This window comes from Peromyscus leucopus, unplaced genomic scaffold (assembly GCF_004664715.2).
Source record: "Peromyscus leucopus breed LL Stock unplaced genomic scaffold, UCI_PerLeu_2.1 scaffold_352, whole genome shotgun sequence".
Taxonomy (NCBI): Eukaryota; Metazoa; Chordata; class Mammalia; order Rodentia; family Cricetidae; genus Peromyscus; species Peromyscus leucopus.
This window is the reverse complement of record NW_023505236.1, coordinates 26,561-41,451: the sequence shown is the minus strand read 5'-3', so window position 1 is coordinate 41,451 and position 14,891 is coordinate 26,561. Positions and strand designations below refer to the sequence as shown.

At 40.2% G+C, this 14,891-nt stretch overlaps 1 long non-coding RNA gene across 1 annotated transcript; it reads left to right on the top strand.

The window, feature by feature from the left end:
* Positions 1 to 400: 400 nt before the first annotated feature.
* LOC119087223 lies at positions 401 to 8,109 on the top strand. Its single transcript, XR_005090655.1, has 3 exons — positions 401 to 483; positions 5,061 to 5,135; positions 8,025 to 8,109. It is a non-coding gene; the product is annotated as an uncharacterized LOC119087223 (long non-coding RNA).
* Positions 8,110 to 14,891: the final 6,782 nt, after the last annotated feature.

The window sequence follows — 14,891 nt, the reverse complement described above, 5'->3', positions numbered from 1 at the left end:
AATTTGATTTGGATTTTGCCACAGAGTGCATACACTAGGATTGTAAGAACTTCTCTGGTCATTTTGATACTGAGTTATTAGCTTCTTAAGAAACTGGAAAATCCTGCTCTTCCCAACAGTAATTTTCCTTTTGTTTTTTAATGATAACAGTGACACAGTGGTTTCACCTCCCTCTTGATCGTTAGCCTTATTTCTGAAACTCTACTTAACTGCCAGTGTTAGAATTCTTTTCTCCCTGAGGCCTGAATTTATGGACTCTATAGTATCCCAAATGCACCTCTCTTGCTGTTTGCTAGAACTATCTATGACCTGCATGAATTTACCACCACTGAATGCAGTGTTCTCTTTAAGCTTTCTGTCAGTTTATAGTAGAATACCATTCTTTCATAGGATACCTACTTGTGGGCACGTAGTTCGTCTTTTCCATGGTCATGATGAATGTTTGACAATACCATCTACAGACCAGAATGATTCTCAGCACAGGTAAGCCACTGTCCTCGTTTTTTCTCTGAGCTGTCTGTAGTCTCTGGCGACTCATATTAAGAGCTTGCATTCTCATTTGCCACACATGAACTGTGTAGGTACTTCTCAGTTGGCCTGACCTTCATCTAACCACAGCTCCAGTTTGTTAAATAGGAATGGGGAGACAGTAGTGTTTGCTCACAAAAAAAAAAAGTGGTGTGTTTACATTCAATCTAAACAAACAATGCTACAATGTATGCCAAGCCATTCATTGTCTTTGATTGCTCCTGAGTCTGAAGCACCCCGTTGATGAGGGAAATCTGTCATTTTGGGAGGCTGCGTGTTTGCACAAGTTATGACTGGTCCTTGAAAGACAGCTTACCTCTGTTCCTTTCACCTTTTGTACTAAGTAATTAAGATAGAGTTGGTTGGTTTCATTTTTCTTGATACCAACTCACTGGGAGAAGCTAGGCATCAGAATCCAACGGAAGATGGATTTAGCAGGGAGCAGTGTGGAGGAATATAGTTAGAGGTAGTATTGAAGTGAACTTTCTTTAGTCCAATAGCTGATTGATTAATGGGTTCTTGTTAAAGATTCAAAGTTATGTGAATCAGCCCTGCTGTGTCCAGAAGACACTGTTTCTTTGAAGTTATTCAGCACCCCTGGCTCTTACAATCTTTCTGCCTCCTCTTCTGTATAGGTCGCTGAACTTGAGGGGGATGGTTTTGATAAGGATCCAGTTGTGGATCTCTTTGTTATTCCCATATACTGCAAGAAGAAGCTTCTCTGATGAGGGCTGAGCTGCTGCTGCTCTATGGGTATAGCACTATGTCATTAGGGGTCGTTTTATTGCTATGTTCCTCTAGCATAATAATCAGTATACTAATAGTAGTAAGGGATACTACATGGTTTTTTTATGCATGTGCTTTGTGTTATGTTTTTGTATTTTTTCCTCATACTGATTTCTTTAGTTTTTCTGTTTGATTCTCATTTTTTTGTTCTGTGATTGTTTTTTCCTGTGTGTTTATATTTTTGAGAGAGAGAGAGTAAGAGAAAGAACATGAAGTTGGATGGGTAGTGAAGTGGAGAGGATCTGAGAGGAGTTTGGAGTAGGGGAAAGGATATCAAATATATTAGGTGATTTTTTTCAGTAAAAAGTTTCTAAAATATTCAAAATTATGAAATGGTGGATATTTTAACCCACACAATAAATATATACTTAAGATTTATTACTATTTTGCTTATAATCAAGGAAGAGTACATAAAATGCTCTGTACAAGTCTCATATATTAAATAAAAATCATACCTCTCATTCAAATTCAGCGTAATTTTGACAGTAATTAGTCTGATTTCGTGACAGCAGTTTCTTGCCTTTTTGTCGTGCTTACAAGATCCTTTTCAACTACATTGATTTACTTTATTGGTAACATTAGGGCTAAAACTTGACAATTTGGTGATCGTCTTGATCAGACTTCTGCCAGTAGTGACATCCTGACTGATTTTCAGATGGGAGCCTAGAAAGCCAGATTTTTGTTGGCTTTCCATCAGGGCTCATTTCTTATTCCACGTGCTCAAGGATCCAGAAGCAGTGTAATTGAATGTATTACTGCAGAAACTTTCCCTCCAGTGATTTGAGCCTCTTATAGTATGTCCCTTCCTGCTTGTTAGGTCCTCTGAATGTCCTTCACAGGAGCCAGATGTGACATAGAACAGAGTCCAAAACACGCTGAACATAGATCTATATAATTGTTGTGAGTGAATTACTCCCTTCCTCCCTAATCATGGTCAGTGGCTGATGGTGATGTCTACATAGTTGACCTGATTTCTTTTAGGATTACAGATCACTACCTAAATATTGTCATGTGATCTTATTCAGTTGCAGGATACTTTTCCATTTCATCTTTGTTTTATATTGGTTTGATTTTAGTTTTTATTGCTGCTGCTGCTGCTGCTGCTACTATACTACTACTACTACACCACTTTTTTTTAGGAAAGGGTCTTATTATATAGTTCTGCCTAGAATTTACTAAATCTGGCTGGCTTTCAACTCATAGACATCAGCCTACATCTGTCTCTCAGTTCTGGGATTATATGTCTGGCTTATTGTTGGTTTTATATCTTACTATGTTACCAAAGAAGATGAGAAGACACACTTGTCTTTCCTTTGCAAGGCAGTAGGGGCTGACTGAGCAAAGAAGCTACTATTGAGTCCTTTGGAGCCTGAATTCTTGAAATTTTCTGGCATTCTCAATGAATGCAGGGTGGCAAGATGCCTTGGAATTTTTTTATGTCTAGGGACTGTGACTGGTAAGCCTCTTCATTGATGTCTGTTATCAAAAAAAAAATCCTCAACTGGCCAGAATTGTTGGAAACAATGAAATAAGAGGGGTGGTGAGGGAACAGGAAAGAGATAGCATGCTAAGAATCTCTGGGAACCACTAAGTCATGCTATGGTACTGACTCTCCAGATGAAATTGATTTTCTTCTGTCTGAATCCTGAGGTAGGCAGGCTTGGTAAAAATATTACCCATGAATGGAAACTAAAGATCCACAATCTCACATTCTGAACTCAGATTTTTGGCTGTGCCTCTGACTTGTCAACCGCCCTGGGCTAAGTCACTCGACCTGTTGGAGCTAAGGCTAGGCTGTCAGCCAGGCTTTCAAAAGCACCTCAGCTGTCCACCCACTCTAATCCTTATTGCAGTCATTTACGATTGCAGGAACAAGTTGTTTCAACCTTGGTAACCTGGTGAGATTAAACAGGCCAAGCTGCAAGAATGTCTCATTCAGGAAGAATAGACCTTTAAGTATACTTCAGAAGCTGGGCTTAGAGGGTCCTCTGATGCTAGCTCCAGGGCAGGATCGGTTGAGACCCAAGGTGGGCCACTTCATCTCTACTTTTCTTTCAGCCTTTGCTGAAGGCAGAGATGCACCAGGAAAATCTCAGTCAATCTGTGTGAGTGGCAAAGTCGATAGAGTAGCATTTCCATTCTTGGCCAGATATATAGATACCTGGAAGGTATGGCTATAAATTAGTATAGGATTTACTTTACTAAGTATTTTCTGGTAGAATATACATTTAAAACAAGGCTTAGAAATGCCCTCTATAACCTCACCTTGATGATGTAACCATGATTAATGTAATATTTTATTGTATCCTTGTGCCTTAATGTGTTCTTCTAAGCATATTTATAAATATCTATGTTTTAAACAAAATTTGGATAAATCTGTATTTCATAGTTCTTTGTTCATAGTTCCGTGAACATTCTTTTAAAACATTCTTTTAAAAATCACATTGAGTCTTTTACATCTCATGATATAACTACCCTTATTAGGCCTGTTTTATAGATGAGGGAACTGAACCACAGAGAACTGACAGATCTTTCCCTAGTTCATAGTACTAACAGATCCAAATACAGATATCTTCCATTTTAATGTGCATTTTTGAACAAATTCAGACTATTTCACCACAGGGGGCATATCTATTTCCTCTTCATCACTGTTGAAGGTTTTTTTTTTTTTCTAAAATCTAGCTCCAAATTCATCTGAAGCTTTGAATAATTCACTTTTGTGACATAGCCAAACTATGACAGAGGTAGGATGTAAGGCTGGTGAATTCAAGTGCAGGTAAATGATCAGTCTTGAAAGGTCTCCAAACAAGACATCCAACATCCTCCTTTGGCTTCTTCACATGCACAGTTATATATAGTCACACACAAATGTGTGCATTGCATGCATGCATAATACTGTACTTCTCAAAATTCTGAGTGGTAAGAGAACAAGAGACAAGTGGGAAACATTGTGACAGCAAGTAAAGAAGACAAGCCTAACCTTGACTGTGACACTCTAGATCATGCCCTGTAACAGGAAAATAACTATCGGAAATTTTTGGATGAAATATGAATAAGGTGTTGAGTTTGAGTACCCTGACTGGCTACAAGCATTGGCTTCTCAGTTTAGGCAAATATATCTCAATGATGCAAGATGACCTTGTGAGGGGCATTGAGTGACACTGTACAAGAACTCTGTGAACTGTTTGTGAAATTTCTTCACGAATCTAAAATTAGTCCAAAACAAAAATTATTTACAAGCATATTAAAACATAGTTCTTAAGCTGGGAAGAAAGAAACCATTCAATAATGGAACCATGGAAACTATGGCAGCTGGAGACACAACTTTATCCAGGCTCCCTAGAACATTGACAAGAGATTTGCACTATAGTGCATATGTGTTTCAAAAGAAGAAAAATCCATTTATAAGAAATGTAAACTACATTGAGAAGCCTAACCTGAAAGGCTTGCAGCATTCTTTATCATCAGCACAGTATGCGACTGGGCTGTTTTAGCAATGAAGAAATGGGAGACACTGGCATCCCTTTTTCCACTGTCTCTCTGGTGACCCATGAGTGTCGGTTGCATGTGGAGTGCAGTCCCCTCCCTTTAAGTCACTTTTATTTGTCCTAAGAGTAGAGGTAAGAACCCACAGCCAATCCTCTCTTTTGAGTTTTGTTGACTTTGGGAGGCTTAGACAGCTGGTGTGGTCCTCCCCTGAAAGGAGCTGTCCCACAACTAGTGCTGATCTCCATCTCTGCTCACAGGAGAGTTTTCTATGAAGCTGGAGGAGCTGGAACCAGAGCCAGGTCTCTGTGGAGAGTGGAACCCCTTCGGATAAGGTAACACATGGTCCAGATGGTGCCATTTATAAGAGTGGTTGGTTTTCCAGTACAGTCCATTCTCTTATATTTACCATTTGTTATGTATCTTGAGATGAACCCTCAAAAGTCCATGGTTGAGAGCTAAATTCTGAAATTTCTATGGCTTTGATTATAAGGAATCACAGAGAGAGACAGAGACAGAGACACAGAGAGAGAGAGAAGGGGGGAGACTGACTTTCTCACTCTCGTGATATTTCCAGACTCCTACTTTGATTCTAAGGTTGGCTGCATCCTGTTCTTATAAAACCTGGGTAATCGAATTATAGTTCTGACATTACCACCTAAAACCCTCAGAGCTTCCCACCCCCCTCCTTATTTTATTAAACAAATTCTCCGGAAGCCATCAGTGGATGTCTTGGCTCCAGTTAAGAGCTATCTTTAAACAACAAAGATAGACAGGTAGTCATGATGGCAGTTAGCAAAATAAGATTCAAACTTCACATAGCTGTGAAGAAAACAACATTTGTCAGAATATTTCACACAGTAATGTACGTAGGTGGAAGGAACAAAGGCTGATTTTTCCAAACCATGAGCTTGAGTAACAGCTTTTAAAGCTTGAGTAACTTGTCCTTTAAACTCCAAATACTGAAGGCCCATCTGGTTGAGAACAAGTCCTTTTTTTGCTGGGAAGATAGGTAAGTTGAGTTAGAGTTAAACAGTGGAGGTAAGAGAGGAGAAAATTAATGTTGCCACCTGCTACTTCTTCTCCATTTCCTCCCTAGAACTCAGGCCAATGTTTCCCTAAACATGTGTTCAAAGGGAATTCTTTCATGAGAGATGTTTGCCCCAAAGAAGGTCTGCTCGAGATGAAAAGGAAGTAGTGGGAATTCTCCTACACCTCCCTCTCCCTCTCCTTTTTTGCCTAATTTACATAGTTTATTGAGAAGCTTTTGAAGATATTGATTTGGAGTGCACCACTGCTGTATAACTAAAAAACAAAAATATATACATAATAGTATATCTGTGTGTGAGAAATAATGATTTATTTTTAATGAGGCACCCACTTATTCACTTGCTCAAGACTTCTTGTTTAAGAGGCCTTTCAAATGTCAAAGGAGGCATCTACATACTGTCATAGTTGTAGCTGTTAGCTCTTTACATCAGACACCTAGACATAAAGAGTTTAGGTCTTTTATCATTGTGATTTGGATTTTCAGGTGTTCCTAAATATTGAAAAGGTGGATAATGATTTTAAAGTTTGACATAGATATGGTAATCTAACTCCAAGGATAAATTTTGAGTTACTAGTGATACATGGATAATTTCTCCCCTAATATTTACCATATTTTGAATGCTAATCTTTTGGTGAAGATTTTACAATTTTACAATCAAATGTCTTTCTGTAGTTAAGAATCCCAAAGACAACACAATGCAAATTCTCTGTGTGATATCCATCTTTACGTGGCTTATTTTTTGTATTACCTTTACTGTCTCTTTAAAGAATTTATTTTTTTAAAACTATCTATTTCTTTATATAACTGTGTATAACTGTATATATTTTTTCTCTCTCTCTTTCAAGGCTACATACATTTTACACACATTGTAAACTATTCATCTGAATCTGTCTTATTGTGAACCTATTGCTTTAAACTGCAGCTTCCCATCATGTCAGTGGTACATTTACTGCCAGCTCTGGGAGCCATCAACTCTTAGAAACAGTGGGTCTATGCTTTTATTAAAGCAGCCCAGAAACCTTAAAAAAAAAAAAAAACTATATCCAACACATAGCATAGTGCTCATCTTGGAGACATCTCTGTGTAACATAGCGTAGGTCAAGCCTGCATGTTACGAACCACATAGAGTAGCTCAAAGCTTAGTCTGCCACTAACTTGAATGAGACAGCTGTTTTTAACTCTGTTTTAGAAACTTTTTTTCTCAGGTTTTAGGTGGAAACTCTTGCCAACCCTTTGGGCGCCATTTATAGCTGGAGTTTTCTCCAGTCCTGCCCAGCACCACAGACCCACAACCACTTATAAAATAATCACTCAGAAACTCATATTAATTAAACTGCTCAGGCCTACACTGTCTAGCTCTTACACTTAAACTCAGCCCATTTCTATTAATCTTTACTTTGCCACTTGGCTCGTGGCTTGCCGGTACTTTATACATCTGCTCCTCATCGCAGTGCCTGGCAGCGTCTCTCTGCCCAGCCTTTCACTTCCCAGACTTCTCCTCTCTCTTTTTCCTGTCTATACTTCTTGCCTGGTTACTGGCCAATCAGCATTTATCAATCAGTCATCATCCACAGCAGGCCATGAAAAGACTGACACTCCACCTGAGGTTTTTCTTATCTCATTCATTCAGTCCTACTCTACTTTTTCCTGCAGGACATATCTCCTTTGAATGTACCAGAATGTCTGTTTCCTTATCGTATCACTTACTACCTGCCTCTCCTGGAGGCATAACCTGCAGTGGTTGTAGGTTTGATTTGTTTGTTTTGTGGTTTGTCATAAAGACATGGACTCTTTATGATGGTGCAATATTTGAGTTCCAATAACCAAGTGGAAAGACTGGTCTTCTAGATACCAAGTGTTCCTAGAAATGAGATCTTACCATTGTTTTGAGGTGGTTTGCACAGAGGTGCATATTGGTAGACTGAATGATAGGTTGAAACTCAGAACTTCCAGCCATAGTATGTACTGCCCTGCCATCAGGATCATGGTCCTTGCCTTTAAAGAGGAGTCAGAGGAAAGCACTGTGCTGAGTTCTAGGCAAACAGAAAACAGTTCATTGACCCTTAATGATAAACCCAGAGAGGACATAATGCTGGGGGTAAGAAAGTACAGGATAAACACTGAACAGTACTGACTTCTGTGTAAATATGATTTCTCATGTGCTTTTCACCAGCTGGAGCGGCAGCAACATCAGGTGGGGTCAGGCGTTCCGACTCCGGCATCTCACCACAGGCCACTACCTGGCCTTGACAGAAGACCAAGGCTCCTTCTACAAGACCGGGGGAAATCGGACACCAAGTCCACAGCGTTCTCCTTCCGGGCATCAAAGGTAAGGCACTATGGAGGGAACGTTGACTGCGCTGGAGTTGAGAGCCGCTGGAGTCCTCCAGGTAGACCTCTGACTGAAAAGAATGGAGACAGTGGGACAGAGTGACATATGGACATCTGGCAATCATGCTCCCTGATCTTTTGAGATGGCCTCCTGAGAGAACATCTATCTGGGATGAAGGGTAAAGTTCATAAGAGGAGACTAGTAACTCTTAGAAAACACACACAGTCATCAGAGTAGACAGTATTGCTGGCACAAGCTAAAGGAAGCTATAACTGTTTGGTATATTCTATGTAGTGTTTAATGACTTCTAAGTTACGTGCTTTTTTCTCTATAAAACAATGGAATCATGAGGTTCAGGCCGTGTTTTTTTAAAGTAAGGAAGTTACTTTGTTAAAGATTCAGACATGATTCTGGACAGAGCATTACCTTGGAGTTTTATACAGTTTACTAGTACTTCCTCATCTTTTTCTCCTTTCTTACCTTTGTCCTGTCCACTCAAATTTTTCACTGAGGATAGATCCTGGGATAGTTATGTTAGCTCCGAATGGAAAACTTTGCCATTTGATGTGCATATAAATAACTACCTTTTCAACTATCTAGTGTTCAGTCAGGTTTGGATTCTGCCTGAGAGCTGGATATGGCTGGAGTCAGAATTGCATGCTGAGCTAACTCCTGATGGACAGTTGGATGTACCGCCACTTTTATGATTGTTCTGAAAAAGATCATCCAAGCATAAGAAGGGCTCAGCACAGATGTATGCATAGCTATCAGGCTGTCTGCTCCTCTGAGAGGATGGGTATTCTCTCCTTTGGGAACTTCACCTCTAGATTCATTTTTTCCTTGCATTTTCTGAGAAATAGGTTTTGATTTCTGTTCTCAACATGATTTCCATGAAGGGTTGTTGATGGTTCTGATTGTGATGGTGGGTATGCAGCTGACAGTTGAATTTTTCAATGGGACATCTCTGATTCCTAAGCATCAGGAGAAAACAGCCCCTTCAGCCCTGCCCTTCCTGTCCCTTCATGGTTCTATGATCTGCCCTTTAAGACAGAGAAATACTTTGATAGAAAGGTTTTTATTTATATCAACACAAAAATTTAAGCCTTTTTAACATCTGTATTTAAAGCATTCAAAATAACTAAGGTTAGAGGCTGGAAAGATGGCTCTGCAGTTAATATGTAACTGCTCTTGCAGAGGACCTAGGGTTGGTTCCAGCACCCACATCAGGCAGGAGGATCCAACACCTCTGGCTTCCAGGGGCATCTGCACTAAAATGTACATAACCACACACAGATGTACATACATACACATACTTAAAAAATAAAATGAATCTTTAAAAAGATATTAACTTCCTACTTATTTTTACTAGACTCACTTCAAATGCTACCTCCCTATCTATTTCCCGTGTGGTGGCATGCTAGCTAACTTGAACTTCATTCTGTCTTTTTTGAGAATATGTCTTTCCTTTTACCATCAGTCCTTTTTTCTTTGTTTCAAGATTCCTAGCTTGAGGATTTGGGGTTGGATTTTTTGTTTGTTGGTTGGTTTTTGTTTTGTTTTTTGGGTTTTTTTTTTTTTTTGGTTTGTTTGGTTTGGTTGTTTTTGTTGTTTTTTAGTTGGTTTGGTTGGTTTGATGATTAGTTTTTTCAAGACGAGATTTCTCTGTGCATTTGCTGTCATTGACTGCCCTGGATCTCACTCTGTAGACCAAGCTGACCTCGAACTCACAGAGATCTACCTGCCTTGCCTCAACTGAGTGCTGGGATTAAAGGCAAGTGCCATCACTGAGGATTTTTAATTTATGTCTATTTAACAATTATTCTGGCTACCAGGAAGTAAATTTATGGCAGTCTAACTTGCTAAAATTAATAGTTTTTTAAAAAACGAGAAAATATAAGAACAGTGGCAAACAGGATCCCATTCTCTCATGAGAAATGGGGTGATAGACTGAGGAGATCAGCAGGTGGGGAGAAGGAAAGAAGATGGAATGTGAGAAGTGACTCATGGTGGCTGATAACCACTAAGTCCTTTCTGAAAATGCCAGGCTGGCCCTTTCCTACCTCCTCTTTCCCCAACCAGCTATAGATGTTCTGGACTAGAAAAATGACTATAAGATCTTTACTGTTTCATTTACACAAAGGATTCAGGCAACCTCCCAGGCAGCTGGCAGCATCCTGCTCCCAAGGAACCTTTCCACCGCATTTCTTCTTGCCTTAGCCTTATGAAGCAAGGCTCCACAATGTGCTATGGTACCTGAGGGAAGTTAGAGAGACTCAGAGCCACATAGGGTTATTACAACACTTCTCTTACATCACTTCTGGCTTCTGAGTATATTTGTCTTCCCATCATTTATCTCCCCAAGTTCCTCCATTTACACATACATGAAGGCTAGCACCCAATGTATAAAAAGCCACTATTGTTTCCGTGGAAAGCCGGCAGCTTAACAGAACTAGATGTTAAGAGCTGTCCTGTGCAATTGGCAGCATGCTTACATTTTTACTGGAGTCACTGTATTAGAGGTTTTAAATAACTCTCAGTTCATTTGTACTCAGCCCAGTTAGCTTCATTTCCATTATAAAAGAATCAAAATTGAAATTACTTCAGCTCCAGAGCAGGCACATATGGCTGTGTTCCCACAGGAAATTGGGGCTCCCTTTTGAGATGTAGTGTGGGAGGAACATTTGGAATCTTAGACTGTGAAGCTACACAAAAAAAGGAAGACAATGTGGGGAGCACTCAGCTTTGCCATAGCCCGTGGAAATAGCTTGTGGAGGAAGAGCACTAGAGATGCCCTGGCTTCCCTGGACCTCCACATGGCTCCTAGCTGAGGAACAAGTTGCAAGTGGTCTTCCCAGCAATGCACTTTGGTGAGCTTCTCCTCACTGGACAGTAGTGATGATCTCCAGAAGACACAAGGGATTGACTGGGACTATCTCTCTTCAACAGTACACACGGGCATGGTGTCCTCACTCTTTCCTGTTATCATGTTAGTTAACAGAGTGGACAGTAGACAACATTCCAGGGTCTAGATGATACCTGAGGAGTTTGCGATATCTCAGTGTCAAGGTTGATAGGTAGAGACAGAGATAAATGTCTGGGAAGATGTTGGGGAGATAAATGATGGGAAGATAAAATGTATTCAGAAAGCCAGAAGTGATGTAAGAGAAGTGTTTGTAATAACCCTATGGGGCTCTGAGTCTCTCCATTCTGTGAGAAAGGAGTTGCGGAGAAGTTTGAGTGTTCACTTGGCCTTTTCTATACCCTGGACAGTCTGGTAATAGAAAAAAAGGTTCCTGGGAGTACTAGTGTTTGGGTTTCAGACACATGCCCCAAAAAAGGATGCTGGTCCGGGCCTCTTTCATTTGTAACTATAAGCTTCTCATCCTCTCACTAGAAATAAAGTTGCATTAGTCTGTAACAGCCATGGCTGCAATAGGGGGCCATGGACCCATTGCCAGTACAGGAACACCCTGAGCAAGCTGCCCTCTACAGGAAGGGTGACAGGCGGGTGCTCCTGAAGGGGGTGTGGACACTGTAAGATTAGCGTGGGAGCCAGGAGTGATGGCACAGGTTCAGGTCCTCACTACTCAGGAGGCTGAAGTCGGAGGATGATGTGCTAATGGCCTGTCTTGGCTGCAGAGTGAAGTTGAAGACTAGTCTAGTGAACTTGACATGACCCTATAACAAAAGGTTAAAAGAGGACTGTGAACAAAGTTCAGTTTTAGATTACTTACCTAGCACATGTAAGGCCCTGGGTTCAATTCATAGTAACCACATAAAAAAAAAAGTGAGAAACTGGGGCCAGGCATGGGGGCACACACCTTTAACCCCAGAACTCAAGAGGCAGATGTCAGGAGGATCTCTGTGAGTTTTGAGATCAGCCTGATCTACATAGGAAGTTCCAGGACATCCAGGGCTATGTAAGAGAGACCCTGTTCCTAAAAACCAAAATAAACAAACAAATAACTGGGGTGTGAACCAATCCTTGTTGAAAGGTGACCACATTCAAGCCCTGACTGCAGTTAGAGGCCTGGGCCTGGCTCTGGAGATTTCTTACTAAAATCTTTGGGAAAATTGCATGAAACATGTAGAATAAGAACAGAATATGATCTTGACCCAGGCTCCCACACCGCCACTTCAGCAGAATTATTCATATCAAAGTGGAGGTTCTGGGATATATTGTTGCCTCTAAAATGTAGCACCCCAACATTAATCTGAAAGTAGTATGACATATCACACAGCTTTAATGTTGCCTAATTCTGGTCTTTGACTCTCACCAGTTTTTCATGAGACCTGTAAAATAGTCTTCAATCTATTCTGACCTCATTTGAAGCCTGTCATGAAGACACTTTTGCATTTGACCTCTGCCTGCCCCTCAATCAGGTCTCTTACCACTTTCCCGTGGTCTGTTTTAGATCCAACATACTGTATGTTTATCAGTCTTCGAATGTGGTGTTTTTCTCATGACCAGCCTTTTCCTATAGCATTCTTTGGTCTCTCCATATCATCACCAGTGAGGTCATCATTTTACTTCCAGGAAGGTGTGAGGTATAGCTTATGAGAACAAACATTGTTCATGCTTCTAGTAGGAGGTCCTAGTGACGGAGAACATACCCATTCCCCGCTGAAATGGTTTTGTATTCTAGCATCTCAGTGGATACTGTGTAGAAATTACAGTTGAAAATGACCCGATGAAGAAATAATATAAATATGATAAAGGAATATATAAATATATCATAAAAAGTCCACAGTGAAACCCATTTCAATCTAACCTCCTTTCATCTTTGCAGCCATGTTCTGTCTTCCTTGTGTAATCATTTTGCTATCATCTCATCCCTGAACACACTCAATGAGAGAGATTCATTTTATTTTGAACATCTAAGTCAAATTTCTATGAATTTGATTTCCCATCATTTTCCACAGTCTTGACATTGCAAGGCCATTCCCTTAGGATTGTCAGATAATGTGGTTTAATATTTACTCTGGCATGGCAAATGCTATTTAGATGTCATGCTTCAATGTCAACTTACAACACTGCATTCCTTTCAGCAAGGCTGAATTAATAATATTAAAGCAGGCCTTATTATGTGTAGCCATCTATTTTATGGCTTCTCTATAGGTACTTTTAAGAACCAGTCTTGAAATGATGGGGAGAGACTCCCACATTTTACCTATTTCATGTGTGTAAGGCTGTACAACTATCACTGTTCCTACTTACAGGAAGCTTTTCCTCAATAGCAAAGACATTTCATTCAATTTAGGAAACATTTATCAAATAACTGTTATGAATTAAGTACTGCATTTTTGTTCAACATGCTTCTCGTGTGCTCTTTAACTTCAGCAGCCTGTAGCACCCACAAACAAGGAGGCAGTTGGGCTCCTTGTATACCCGTCTATAGACAGAGTGGTGCTGACATTGTGTCTAACCAGTGACTGTTTCCTCTGACTGTTTCCTCATGAACTCATCGAACGGGAAGAGAGGGTGCAGCCATTCCCAACCCACAGCTCATGAGGCAGTGAATAGCTATGCATGTGGCTCAACCCAAAAAGTGAACTCACTTAAAACGTCTTAAGAATTTGGGTCTTTGTTTTGTTTTGTAGCTGAACTGCACAGTTCTCAAGGGTGGCCTTTGTAGATGACAGTGTTCTGTCACAATGTCAGAAGGTTGGGCACATGTGGTAGAGCAAAGGAAGGAAAGTGAGAGGAGAAAAGATAAACAAACGATCTCAGTATCTAGAGACACCACCACCTACTGTATTTTCACTTTAAATCAAAACTACAAAGGATTTAGACTTCTCTAATGGATGTGTTTTCCCAAGCCTTTGTTGTTCAAAGTGAACCACATAGAGGCAGTCAAGGAAAACCATGGGCTATGAAGTGGGAGGAATCTGGATTTGAACCTTGATGCTGCCATTTGCTGTTCAACTTTAGTATTTCTTTTTATAAAAATAGGGATAAAGACATGTATTTTGAAGGATTACTTTGAGGAGTAAAGGAGACCAGGAAAGTGACCTATGACGCTGTATTTTTTTAATCCATGAAGTGGAAGTTGGGTTGCTGACCTGGGGCTGGTGATATAAAGATGAAAAGAAAAAATATGGGCTTCTTCTCAGGAAATGTGCTTCCCCTGCTGAGGCAGATGGGCCTGCTCCCTAACATGCTGTGACCAGCAGAAGGACGGCTTTGTCTTCCCACCCAGCAGAGACCTTGCCACCAGCCCCAGGGCTCTCCAGGCTTTTTGCAGCATTCTACAGGCTATAATTGTTTTTAAAGCAATATTAAGATCTCTGGTTCTAGATAAGTTGTGTTCATGAGGGTACTATATTGGTATAGTGAACCCAAAGCTGATTCCTCATAGTTTCTGCAAAGACAGATAGACAGAAGTGGTCTAACCGTGACTTCCTTAAAGACTCCCTTCAGCATCTGTTAATGGGTTTCTTCATCCCTTCTATTTCTCTGATGCTTACAGTATATGTTGGAAAGATATTTTTTTGAAACTTCCATGGACACACGTAGTTTAATTGTGTTAAATAGTTGCACATTCACTCAAATATGTATGAATTAGAAGCTCTTTCAGACATATTCCTCCATATTATTGCCATAACTTACAGCTCACTCATCTCTAGTCATAATCCCTTTCTGTCTACCTTTCTCACTGATACTGGAATGATTATTCTAAGATGCAGCCTAGTGCCTCGATGGCCTTG